General features: G+C 47.3%; 2 protein-coding genes across 2 annotated transcripts in view; one reads left to right on the top strand and one right to left on the bottom strand.

Moving 5' to 3' along the window:
- Positions 1–13,874, bottom strand: part of LOC310851617 (phospholipase A2 inhibitor and Ly6/PLAUR domain-containing protein-like) — a 309,684-nt gene that overhangs the window by 34,963 nt on the left and 260,847 nt on the right. The window lies entirely within an intron of this gene.
- LOC310851730 (phospholipase A2 inhibitor 25 kDa subunit-like) overlaps positions 9,172–13,874 on the top strand; it is a 1,159,037-nt gene continuing 1,154,334 nt past the window's right edge. The window contains exon 1 of the mRNA XM_083754393.1: positions 9,172–9,607. The gene's annotated coding sequence lies outside the window, so the exon portion shown is untranslated. The remainder of the gene's footprint in view (positions 9,608–13,874) is intronic.

Raw genomic sequence — 13,874 nt, 5'->3', positions numbered from 1 at the left:
TTTCTCTACCCGTTGCTTCCCTTTACCTCCACCAAAAGTAAAAAAGAACAAGAGATCCTGAATTCTGGATTTCACCACTAGGCCTCCAATTCCCCCTCATTGCTATGAATTTTGGAATACACAAGGAGGAAGTCTACACTGTCCCATTTACCCTTCCTGTTCTTGCTGGTGTGAAATTTGTGAAACATTATAACACCTTTTTTTGACAACTGAAAGGAGAAATACCCCAGTTCCGACTGTACTTCTATTTTTCAGAATGGTACAAAAATCTGTTGTTCCACAACCCTGGAAAGTGAATTTGTGGTATTTCACAAAGCCTGGAAAAATGGAAAGAAATGTTGGTATTAGTACTTTACCCAGGGACTAGGAGATGGTGCCTGTCATGGGAAATGAGAATTTTAATAAGTTAGTTTTAAAATGTGTTTATTTAAGAAATCTGAAGAACATTTCATCAGAACATGAATATACAAAATTTTCAACATTAGAAGTTCATGTAAAAATATAGCTCAGATATAATTCAGAATTGCCATCTTACCCAAAGGAGTCTCAAGACATGAAGATTATTAATAAGCAGGTTTTCTTTCAGGCTTCAGGAAATCAGAAAAGAAGGGGGCATCTCCCACCATTCCTCCTCAGTCCAACCTCTGACATTATATTTATAAAATATAATGAAATTAGAGGATCTGAAAACAGGCCTAATTAACTAGATTAACCAAATCAAATTCTTGTGAGCAGGTCAGTTGCAATAAAATGGGAGGAATACCCCTCACATCTCCTGAGCATGTGAAAAGCCACATGCTGTGGCCACACAGCAAAACTGGAAAACAAAACTCCCTCCCTTGTTTGAGAGCCTTGAATGTGTGATCCTGGCATGAGTCAACAGTGTGATGCAGCCACATAAAAAGCTGGAGCTGCACTCCATTGTCTCTCAGAACAGTTGGATGCCAACTGAGGCTCCCTCATTGCCCCAAACTTTGATCTAAGCATCCAGAGAACCCTCCTTCTATTTTATCATATCTATTTTCATGTTAAACACATCTAACATGAAGTAGGTGGAAAGGGGGAATCCCAAGAGCCAATCAGGAACTCCCCTCAGAATTCTTACTCAGCCCTCAAAAGAGAAACTAGCAAAGCCCAAGCTGTAAAGGGCAGGTGTTATGTACTGAGCTGAATCCTAGAACAATATGATCCAGAATGCAGCAGTCTGATTGGTCCGCAGAAGCCACCCAATTCAGCTCCAGGTGGAAGTGAATCAGCGACCTGATTGGCCTGCAGGAGCAGCCAATCAGGCTTCTGGAGGAGGTGAATCTGCAAGCTGATTGGCCTACAGGAGCAGCCTGGAATTAGGGGCCCATTGTGTAAATAATGTATATATAGCTAGACGTTTTGGGGAAAGTTTCATTCATTGCTACCATGAACTGAATAAAGAACATGAAATTCACACTCGACTCTGAGTATATTTCAGCAGGAGAAGCAGTAGAATAAAGAATGTAGGGAAGTAGCATCACAAATGGCCTGGACTCTGCCTCTTCCCTCCTGGGAAAAATCAGCCCACATGCCCGCCCCCCCTCATTCCAAATCCCCTCTTCTTTTTGGGAAGGAAGTGTTTGGAAAATTTCCCCACTCTTGAAACAACACTATTCCTCAAAGCTATGTTGATAGCACTTTTCTTTACACATATAGCTAAATCATGACATCGGCAAAATGATGTATTCTTGAGGAAAGGCGCATATTCTCCCGCTCTTCCTCCTCCTGTGTGTCCCCTAAATCCATTCTGCATGTTTTCCCCATTCTGTGGAGCAGGTTTTGGGAGAATACAGGGCACATACAGGTAGAAGAGAGTGGAAATTTTGTTGCACAACTGTAAATCCTTGCACTAATGCTCTGAGTTAGCCAGAAACTGCTCATTGTCACAGAATTTAAGGAAATTTAATTACATTCCTTTTACATAATAAATATGCTTTTTGAGCAAGAGGACACATTTTGTCCTGGACTGCATCCCAATGGTGGAGAGATGCAGGTGCAATTGAGGTGAAGCAATCAATGTATTTTTACTTTTGTTCAGAAGGGTATTTTATATACACATCCTGCTCTGAATACTCCTTCTGGACCAGCAAGTGACATTATGAGAGTTAAAGGACATGGTGCAGACAGGCAGGCATAACACTAAGGAAGGGTGCAGAGTGAGGCCAGTGAGAGATGTGGGCCCTCTCACTTTTCCAGCAATATGCATGGTGAAGGGAGAGGAAGGGAGAGGGAAAAGGAGAGCAGGAGAGAGTTTGTGTGACCCAGCCAATGACTAGACCTTTTTTCCTGTCTGAGTAGCAATGTTACCTATAATAAGAGCTCCTTTAAAATCAACACACTGGGTCTCATTCTCAAGGCAGTTGATGGTCTTCTCACTTTTACATTTTGTGGTCCCTTCGGAGAAGCAGGCTGGGCACTTCAGGCCATTTTCAGCCAGCACGTTGCGATCAGGAACTGCCAATCAAAAGTAGAGTGATGGAAAAAAATTAAAGATTATTTAGTCAAGTATGTTAAGATAACTTAAATAGAACTCCTTGCGAGTATCAGATAGGACTAGGATTTAAATATGTGATGTTATAGAATACTAAGGTTAAAAGCCCAAATGAAAAGAAAGAAAGATGTTAATGGACTAAGTAAATTTATGTGAAACTAGTTTTGGAAAACTGCTACAATGATGTATATGGAAACTCAGCCAGGGGGTTTTGAGGAAATCACCCAACAATGATAACAAAAGTGTAATTTTTAGTTAGGATATATATTTGTTTGCTTGCTTGTTTTTTAATGTTTTCTTTTTATGTTTGTTATAAATTTGGAAAACGAATAAAAAAAATGGGGAAAAAATCAAAAGAATAGTGAGCATTTTAATGGTTTTGTCTGTTTTTGTATCTCTGTGTTAGATAATGCTTATTTTTCCCATTAAAAGAGTAACCAGAACCAGCTCGAGGGTCAGTTGGGAGGATACCAGGATATAATAGTTGGGTTGTAAGGCACATATTGGAAATACAGTGGTGCCTCGCAAGACGAAATTAATTCGTTCCGCAAGTCTTTTCGTCTTGCGAGTTTTTCGTCTTGCGAAGCACGGTTTCCCATAGGAATGCATTGAAAATCAATCAATGCGTTCCTATGGAAACCGCCTTCAGACCAGGTTTGGGGACAGTCTGTCCCCCGACCTCTTCTGAAGGCCGACGGGGGGGGGGCGAAAGTCTTTGCTTCCCCCCCCTTCCCGGGACAGCGGAGACTTCTCCGCTGTCCTGGGGCGATTTTAAAATGCTGGCGGGCGGCAGCGAAGCCTTCGCTGCCGCCCGCCAGCATTTTAAAAACCCCGGGACAGCGGAGGACTTCTCCGCTGTCCGGGGCGATCTTAAAATGCTGGCGGGCAGCAGCGCTGCCGCCCGCCAGCATTTTAAAATCCCCCGGGAAGGCAGGCAGGGGGGACAAAGACTTTTGCCCCCCACCCGCCTTCAGAAGAGGTCCAGAGGGCTCTCCAAGCTGCGGATAGCAGCCTGCTGCCCCGCGCGAGGGGCAGACATTCGCAGCTTGGGGAGCCCTGCAAGACTTCCCCTGCAGGGCTCCCCAAGCGGCGAATGTCTGCCCCGCGCGAGGGGCGCTCTGCTTAAGAGCGCCCCTCGCGCGGGGCAGCAGGCTGCTATCCGCAGCCTAGGCGGGAACTCTTCTGAAGGCTGGGGGGAGGAGGGCTTTTTTCCCCACCGCCAACATTCAGAATGCTGCGCACCTTCCCCTCTGTTCCCGGACCTGTCCTGAAGGCTTGCAGTGGGAGGAGGGCTTTCCTCCCCACCGCCAACATTCAGAATGCTGTTCTGAATGTTGGCGGTGGGGAGGAAAAACCCTCCTCCCACCGCAAGCCCCGGGAACAGAGGAGAAGCGCTGCGCACCTTCCCCTCTGTTCCCGGACCTGTCCTGAAGGCTTGCAGTGGGAGGAGGGCTTTCCTCCCCACCGCCAACATTCAGAATGCTGTTCTGAATGTTGGCGGTGGGGAGGAAAAACCCTCCTCCCACCGCAAGCCCCGGGAACAGAGGAGACGCGCCTTGTCCTCTGTTCCCAGACCTCCCACCTCAAGCCTTAGGATAGGTCCGGGAACAGAGGAGAAGGCGCGCTGCGCTTCCCCGCTGTCCCCGGAGATTTCCCTATGGGCTTTCGTCTTGCGAAGCAAGCCCATAGGGAAATTCGTCTTGCGAAGCCGCTAAAAAATCGGAAAACCCTTTCGTCTTGCGGGTTTTTCGTTTAGCGAGGCATTCGTCTTGCGGGGCACCACTGTATCCAATTGAAAGTTAACTTGAAGGGACCATAAGCTGTTTATGAGATGTTCATGAGCTTAGGTTTCCTATTATACTGCTTGAAATAGATCATTCTGTCAGGAAAACATTCTTCAAGAAACAGATAAAAGTTCTTTAAGCTTTAAAAAGCATTCCAGAAGTTTCTTCAATGTGTGGGAGTGGCACTCCAGGCTTAATTGGTGTCAGCTGGAGATGCATTTAAAAGGAGGAAGTTGAGTTTGCAGTTTGAGGCAGGAGGAAAGCACACATATAGTGGTGCCTCGCAAGACAAAATTAATCCGTTCTGTGAGGCTCTTTGTATAGTGGTTTTTTCATCTTGCAAAGCAAGCCCACTGACAGCTTAGCTCTCCTGTATGTGAGTGTCTGAGGGCCCTGCTCCTTCCTGCCACTCACCATCTGGCCTGGGGCGGGGCCTGAAGCCTCATAAGGACTGCTGGACTCTGCTGCCCAGGAGGACTCTCCTGTATGTGAGTGTCTGAGGGCCCTGCTCCTTCCTGCCACTCACCATCTGGCCTGGGGCGGGGCCTGAAGCCTCATAAGGACTGCTGGACTCTGCTGCCCAGGAGGACTCTCCTGTATGTGAGTGTCTGAGGGCCCTGCTCCTTCCTGCCACTCACCATCTGGCCTGGGGTGGGGCCTGAAGCCTCATAAGGACTGCTGGACTCTACTGCCCAGGAGGACTCTCCTGTATGTGAGTGTCTGAGGGCCCTGCTCCTTCCTGCCACTTACCACCTGGCCCAGAGCAGGGCCTGACATGCCTCACTAGGACAGTTGCTGTTACTGCTGGAGGGGTGCAGAGTGCTTTTAAAATGTTTTAAAATTTTTATTTTGATTTTTTTGTATGTGGGGTGGGGTGAGGTGGGGTGGATGTTTATTGGGCCTGGGAATTTGTTTGATTTTATGTTTTTGTAATTTTTGTAATTTTTATTGTTTTTTGTTTGTACTGTTTTATTTGTGTTGGTTTTTTTTTTTAAAGGGGTTATTTTGTTCTTAAGGGGAGGGGTCAGGGCTGCCGGGGAATGGGCCCCAGCCCACAAAATGGCTGGGATATGTTTCACAGGGGGGAATGAACTGGGACAACCGATCTCAGTGATCACGGGTAGGAGGAGGATTTACGCTAAGACCAGACCATGTCATTACAGAGGAGGCAGGTTTAGTCGTTGTCTGAGGACTATCCCTGCCTCCGGGTCTGGTCCTGACCGGATGAATACTAGAATCAGCAAGGGATACCCACATGACCTGAAAGTGTTGCTGTGCAATGCCAGGTCAATGATTCATAAGACCTCTGCCATCCATGACTTGATCATGGATGGAGGACTTGACCTGGCATGTGTAACAGAGACTTGGTTGGATGAAGCAGATGGGCCTGTCCTTGGCGCTGCTTGTCCACCAGGTTTCTCTTACGCATAGCAACCCAGGTCATGTGGGCGGGGAGGGGGGGTTGCAGTGATTTTTAGGAAGTCATTAGTTTGCACCAGGCGTCCTATTGGGAAGACCCAGTTTTCTGAGTGCATGTTCTGGAAGTTGGGCAATAGGGGCAGTACAGGATTCCTTTTGGTGTACTGACCTCCCCGCTGCACCAAGGATTCCCTGCCCGAGCTGCTTCAGGTCGTGGCGGATGTTCTCCTGGAGACACCTAGCTTGGTTGTCCTAGGGGATTTTAACATCCATGCCGACACGACCTTACAAGGGGCCGCTCGGGACTTCGTGGAAAGCATGGCCTCCATGGGGCTGTCCCTGAATAAGTCTGGCCCAACCCATAGCCACGGACATGCCTTGGACCTGGTGTTTACCTCTACGGATGTTGGTGATCTGACACTAAGTAAAAGTGAAACGCAAGAAGTGCCATGGTCAGACCACTTCCTGGTGCAACTGGACTTCTCTGCGACCCATCCCCTCTGCAGGGAGGTGGGACCGATTCGGATGGTCCGCCCCCGCCACTTAATGGATCCAAATGGTTTCCAGAGAGTGGTAGGGGATGCTTTATCCCATGTTGATGGCCTTTCAGCCGATTCCCTGGTGGCCCGCTGGAATGTGGAGTTAACCAGGGCTATTGACTGTTTGGCTCCAAAGCGCCCTCTCCGATTGCATGGAGCCCGGAGAGCCCCGTGGTTTTCCACGGATCTGAGGGCAATGAAACAATCGTTGAGACGGCTAGAGCGCCGGTGGCGGATAACTCATTCCGAATCTGACCGGACACAGGTTAGAGCTCAACGTCGAGCCTACCAAGTGGCGATAGCGACGGCGAAGAAGACTTTCTTCACCGCCTCTATTGTATCTGCAGAAAACAGCAGCAGGAGACTTTTTCAGGTGGTTCACAATTTAGCGGAACCACCTGTAACATCGGGGCCCAGTACGGGCCACATGTTCCCCTGCAATGATTTTGCAAAATTTTTTGCAGATAAAATCGCTCAGATTCGGGAAGAAGTAGACTCCACTGTGGGAGCAGGGCCGGGGCGGGAGACTGCTAGAGTCCTGTCTGGTCAAGTTGTGTGGGATCAATTCCAATCTGTTACCTCCGAGGATGTGGACAGGGTGCTTAGACGAGTGAAGCCAACCACCTGTCTCCTGGATCCTTGCCCATCCTGGCTTATAAAAGCTAGCCGGGAAGGACTGGGCAATGGGCTTCGTGGGGTGGTGAATGCTTCCCTCCGTGAGGGAGCCTTCCCAGACCCGCTGAAAGAGGCGGTTATTAAACCGCTTCTTAAAAAAACATCTTTAGATGCGGCCACGATGGCCAATTATCGCCCAGTCTCAAACCTTCCATTCTTGGGCAAGGTGATTGAGCGAGTGGTTGCTGAACAACTCCAGGCACGCCGGGAAGAAGCGGACCATTTGGATCCCTTCCAGTCGGGATTCAGGCCTCATCATGGGACTGAAACTGCCTTCGTCGCACTGGTTGATGATCTCCGGCGGGCTAGGGACAAAGGTGAAAGCTGTTTCCTAGTTCTGCTGGATCTCTCAGCGGCGTTTGATACCATCGACCATGACATCCTTCTGGACCGTCTTGAGGGGCTGGGAGCTGGGGGCACTGTCATACAGTGGTTCCGCTCCTTCCTCCTGGGCCGTGTTCAGAAAGTGGTGGTGGGGGATGAGTGTTCAGACCCCTGGGCTCTCACTTGTGGGGTGCCTCAGGGTTCTGTCCTCTCCCCCATGCTTTTCAACATCTACATGCAGCCGCTGGGAGGGATCATCAGGAGGTTTGGGCTGGGTGTTCATCAGTATGCAGATGATACCCAGCTCTACCTCTCTTTTAAATCAGAACCAGTGAAGGTGGTGAAGGTCCTGTGTGAGTGTCTGGAAGCGGTTGGAGGATGGATGGTGGCTAACAGACTGAGGTTGAATCCTGACAAGACAGAAGTACTGTTTTGGGGGGACAGGAGGCGGGCAGGTGTGGAGGATTCCCTGGTCCTGAATGGGGTAACTGTGCCCCTGAAGGACCAGGTGCGCAGCCTGGGAGTCATTTTGGACTCACAGCTGTCCATGGAGGCACAGGTCAAATCTGTATCCAGGGCAGCTGTTTACCAGCTCCATCTGGTACGTAGGCTGAGACCCAATCTGCCTGCAGACTGTCTCACCAGAGTGGTACATGCTCTGGTTATCTCCCGCTTGGACTACTGCAATGCGCTCTACGTGGGGCTACCTTTGAAGGTGACCCGGAAACTACAACTAATCCAGAATGCGGCAGCTAGACTGGTGACTGGGAGCGGCCGCCGAGACCATATAACACCGGTCTTGAAAGACCTACATTGGCTCCCAGTATGTTTCCGAGCACAATTCAAAGTGTTGGTGCTGACCTTTAAAGCCCTAAATGGCCTCGGTCCAGTATATCTGAAGGAGCGTCTCCTCCCCCATCGTTCTGCCCGGACACTGAGGTCCAGCTCCGAGGGCCTTCTGGCGGTTCCCTCACTGCGAGAGGCCATGTTACAGGGAACCAGGCAGAGGGCCTTCTCGGTAGTGGCGCCCACCCTGTGGAATGCCCTCCCATCAGATGTCAAAGTGATAAACAACTACCTGACATTCAGAAGACATCTGAAGGCAGCCCTGTTCAGGGAAGTTTTTAATATGTGACATTTTAGTGTATTTTTCATCTCTGTTGGAAGCTGCCCAGAGTGGCTGGGGAAACCCAGCCAGATGGGCGGGGTACAAATAATAAATTATTATTAATAAATTATTATTAGCGGCTTAGCGCTATTAGCGGCTTTTAGCGATCAGCTGTTAAGCGGCTTATCAGCGGATCAGCTGATATGTGGCTTAGCGGCTTAGGAAAGGGGGGGAGGGCAAAAACCCCGCAGCAACTCGCAAGACATTTTCGTCTTGCAAAGCAAGCCCATAGGGAAATTCGTTTTGCGAAGCGCCTCCAAAACGGAAAACCCTTTCGTCTAGCGGGTTTTCCGTCTTGCGAGGCGTTCGTCTTGCGGGGCACCACTGTACGCTGTTTGTGCACATGTTTACAGCTAGTTTGAATGTATGATAAAGCGTGTTCTCCTTCATGGAGAGCACGTGTTGCGGTGGGGTCTGCTGAGCCACCCCTCTGTTACCAGGCAGGGTCTCTAAAGATGGCCTGGGGCAGTGATTGGTTCACTGGGTTGCTGGGGTAAAAGTTATGTTGCAATTTTGGTGGGAGGGGTAAAATGTTTAAATACTCTGCACGCAGCCTGGAGCTTTCTCTTTGCTGTGTGAAACGGATCACCCGCCCTTGAGTAAGGGGTTGTTGCATTGACCTTGCTATGCCTGTCATGGGGTCGTCTGCCGTTGGGGCAGGGGCTTGGTAGGAATTTTGTCCATCTGGCTGATTGGCTGGGCCATTTGGTTTTTGCCTACTGCGTAGCAAATCATCACAACTTGTAAGGTTGCGGTTAGGCATTGGTTATAAATTGGTGGAGGAGGGGTTAGGATAGGCTGGGCCTGCCCCTCCATGGTTGCTGCGGAAAGGGAATTCCGTTAAAGGAATCCTGGGGCTTGCCATCTTTTCGTCCAATCCCTGGAATGGGACTAGGGCCGGCAAGCCTTCGGGGAGCATGCGGATGAGAATTGAGGGTCTGTGACTCAGCTCCATTTCTCCCTGACTTGCTTTCCCCCGCACTGTCTTTCGGTGGTGCCCGAAAGTCAGTTCTGTCCCCAGGTGGGGGGGACAGATAGTCTTAACCAATGCCTAAACAACCACTCACGGTTTTGTATTTAAATAAAGTTGTGGCCAAAATCATGCCAAAAACCTTACACAAAAAATTAAGTCTGCGTTGTGAGTTATTTGGGGGGTGGCTTGGGGACCTCGACACGAAAAGTGTGCTGCTGATACTATGAGTTTGCAGTATCACGATTGTTTATTACTAGACTGAAAGTATACCATGCCAAAGAGAGGTAGAAGGACTGTAAATAGTTTGTAGATAGCATTAACTGAAATGCTGAAATGCTTGTACAACCAAATGTTTGCATAAAGTAATTCTTGACTGTGCATTTGAATGTGACTACAGCTCTTGTTGTCTGCCGCCAGGGAAACTCTGCTAGACACTTTGGGAAGCGGCTATGGTCAGTAACCTCTAATACATTCAAAGGCTAATCATGCATATTGTATGTTCTAAATGCATATTGAACTTCATATTCTTGGCACAGGTTTTTTTTACTTATCCACTGGGTTAGTTAACCTAGGCAAAGTTCCTAAATTATATCTCTTTAGACACCTCTAAATCCTAGCAAATTATGTCAGAAACAATCAACCTGTGAGGTAACAGAGTGGAGGAAGAGGGTCATTGAATAACAAATTAGCACAGCAAGACATCAAAGGAATGGGGGCTGCTCTCTGTATAGCAATAAGACCAGGATGGGTTAGCAAATCTAGAACAGGAGTGATGTGACCGTTCTCAGGAAGAAACAAGCTGGCAAGGCAAGGAAGCTGCTCTGTCTATGAGAGGGACAGAGCCTCTTGTTGTGGATGCCTTCATTGTAGGCTTCAGCTTGTATATATTTCTACATAACCCATATATCATAAAGGCACCACAGTGTCTGCTGTGCATTAGGGTCCCACAGGAAACACAGAGCCTGGGTTAAAATACACCTGGTACCCCTAGACTCTCACATCACTTGGATATAGGGGTGGTGTATAACAATATCTTAACATCCAGCAAGAATATGGATTGGTTAAGGAGCAGTGGAACTGCAGGATCAGATCTTCCCACCTATCAGAAGGAGGATCTAATCCTGCAGGCAGCTGCTTTGAGGGGCAAGAAGAAGGAGAGGCCTGGCTGGAAAGGCAAGCCATCCCTTGTCAGGAAGAGACATAGCTGTCCAGTAGCTCCCTCTTTTTCACACTTTTTCCTCATGCATGCCTCTCCGTCCTGCCTGACCCTCCACCCTTTCAGAGCCCTTTATAGTCCTTTGTTATTCAACCCAACCTGTAGTCATCTGAAGCTGTCCCATCCCATTTGAATGAGGCACAGGTCCTTTGAGTACTGCTGATTGACTAAGGATCCAGGCCTTGGCCAAATCCAGTGCACAGCCCTAACATGTTAATTATTATGTAGTGGGTTGACATAGCAGACAACACAGAGATTTCTCCAAGTAGTTCTTTATAAGTAAGCTGGAACTGAACTGAACTGAACAGCTCAGCTGGCCTGCTTTTAAAGGCAGCCAGCTGTCAACATTGTAATAACAACACCCCAGGGTTTCCCGCCTAAATTAACTGACGTGGACCTGAGTGAAAACTATATACACAATACCTCTGATGGCCAGAGTGAGAACTTCAATACATAACATTAATGATTCTAAAATGATGCAGAAACTTACGGCTGAGAGTTGCATTGTTACACATTTCAGTGTTGCAGCATTGCATCTTTATCTCAAAGAATTTACCATCTGCTGCAGTGAAGCTTTAATTGCCTGAGAAACAATCGTTGGATGATGTGCATTTACTTGAAAGTTGCACTCTCGGTTTCACTATGAAAAAGAATTTGAAAGAAATATTTGGGTCTTGGAAAAATATGCAGATCTATTGCTCCTAAGGCTCATTTATTGTAATTTTCTGTGTTGCCTGAATCAGGACCTTTTCAAACTAACAGTGTGAAAATACTATTAAATTGGGCAATGGAATGTATGCAGAACTTCATTTCAGGTCAATTTGTAGCACAAAGACTCATGCCTTCCTCTATGCATCTGATAATGCATCTGACATACACTGCACTCTCTCTGCTAGTTGATCGTAACAGTTTGCAGGTTGGAGAAAATGCTTCCCTGACCTGTTGTTCCCAAAGCAAGACACTTGGCAAGACATTGCATTGCACCAGCCTCACTGCCCCCTTGCCGCTCTGCCTCCAAAAATGTAGCAGTGATGTTGGAACAGATGGTCAAGTGAGCACCACCATCACACCCAGAATTGCCCCAAGGCATTTTGGCACCTGAGGCAAACCACAAAATGGCACCCACACCCTCCTGGGTAGAAGGTGTGGGTGAATCAGGAACAAACAAGCAAGGGGATCATATCAGATTTAACCAATGGTTGAAGTAGGAATCAAAGTTCATCAGGGTGGAGGGGCCCCCTTTGACTGGGTAACTGAAGCCCATTTTAAGAAGTGAACAACAGGAATGCTTCCTTTCTGTTGTTTCCTTCCTCACCGTTTTATAACTGAGAATTATTTCAAAATTACTTGAAGGGGGATAAGGAGCCATGAAGGTGTGAAGCACCTTCATTTCCCATCCCAGCTGTTCAGCTTTTGAATAGTTTCTGTGAAAGGACTCTCAATTTTAATGTAATTTATGTCAAAGGGGATATTGAGATTACAGTCATACCTCGAGTTGAAGTTGCTTCAGCTTGAGCATTTTCGGGTTGCGCTCCACGGCGACCCGGAAGTAACGGAATGTGTTACTTCTGGGTTTCACCGCTCGCACACGCTCAGGTGCTCAAAATTACGTCACACGCATGTGCAGAAGCGGCGAATCACGACCTGCACAGACACGCAGACACAGGTTGTGTTCTGCTCTGTATGCAAACGGGGCTCCGGAATGGATCACGTTACATTCAGAGGTACCACTGTATATTCCAGGCTTATTGTTTAGTTGGATAACCTAAACTAAACTGGGGTAAATTGGTTTGGGTCAAAAGGGATTTCTAGTTAAAGCAAATCCAGTTCTCTAAGCTTGGAGATAAGCACCCAAATTCAGCCACTGATCAAGTCTGTTAGATTCCCCATTTTCATATGCAAGTGATTGCTTACTTCAGGATTGGGAAACTGTGATCCTCCAGATGTTGCTGGACTACATCTCCCATCATCCCTAACTAGTGGCCAGGCTAGCTGAGGCTGATGGGAGTTCTAATTCATCTACAGCTGAAGCGCCACAGCTTTCTTACCTCACCTTTTTCATAGGTGAGTTGCTCCAGAAATAGACTTCTATATGCTAGTAGATCACTGCAGATGGTGAAAGCAGCCACGAAATTAAAAGACGCCTGCTTCTTGGGAGAAAAGCAATGACAAACCTAGATAGCATCTTAAAAAGTAGAGACATCACCTTGCCAACAAAGGTCCGTATAGTAAAAGCTATGGTTTTCCCAGTAGTGATGTATGGAAGTGAAAGCTGAACCATAAAGAAGGCTGATCGCCGAAGGATTGATGCTTTTGAATTATGGTGCTGGAGGAGACTCTTGAAAGTCCCGTGGACTGCAAGAAGATCAAACCTATCCATTCTTAAGGATATCAGCCCTGGGTGCTCACTGGAAGGACAGATCGTGAAGCTGAGGCCTCCAGTATTTGGCCACCTCAAGAGAAGACTCCCTGGGAAAGACCCTGATGTTGGGAAAGATGGAGGGCACAAGGAGAAGGGGATGACAGAGGACGAGATGGTTGGACAGTGTTCTTGAAGCTACCAGCATGAGTTTGACCAAACTGCGGAAGGCAGTGGAAGACAGAAGTGCCTGGTGTGCTATGGTCCATGGGGTCACGAAGAGTCGGACACGACTAAACAACAACAACAACATGCTAGTAGAACCCTTAAAGTTCAATTATCTTAACCTGGATCTAATGCAACAGCAAAAGACAAAAAATCAGGCAAATCTTACTTATATTTGTACGCAGAGCACTGGCAACACAGGAATGTTCATTGAAGCCACAACTTATTCTGTCATAGCCATTATATGTCAGTCCCGTTTTGTTATAGCCAAAGAAGCAGTCCATAGGTAATGCTGATGACAGAAGCAAAAGTTTACTTCATGAATTATTATTGTCATTAACATGATTATTCTTTGGTTTTGCTGTTTGCTGTATCAGACACAGAAAAGGAGTTGGTAGTGAATTAAAACTTTTAAATTAAAAGGTGTTAAATTTAATAAACATTTTTATAGAATAAATAAAATAAAACACTCCTTGATCAAAACTGTTGAAGACATTGTCCAGAACACTGGTTGAATTATTTCCAAGAAGTGGGGAGGTGAACCCTCCCTTTCCCACGGCCAACTTTTCCTCCCATCCAGACTCTCACTTAAATACATTTTCTTCCCACTGTTTGGTTACAAGGTTTGATCTGATATGGACAAAGTGGAAATACAAACTTTTTGATCCATTTCT

The sequence above is a fragment of the Podarcis gaigeae genome (genome assembly GCF_964106915.1).
Source record: "Podarcis gaigeae genome assembly, chromosome: 8".
NCBI classification, from domain to species: domain Eukaryota; kingdom Metazoa; phylum Chordata; class Lepidosauria; order Squamata; family Lacertidae; genus Podarcis; species Podarcis gaigeae.
Note: the sequence above shows the minus strand (reverse complement) of the source record. Positions and strands in the feature narration are given on the sequence as shown.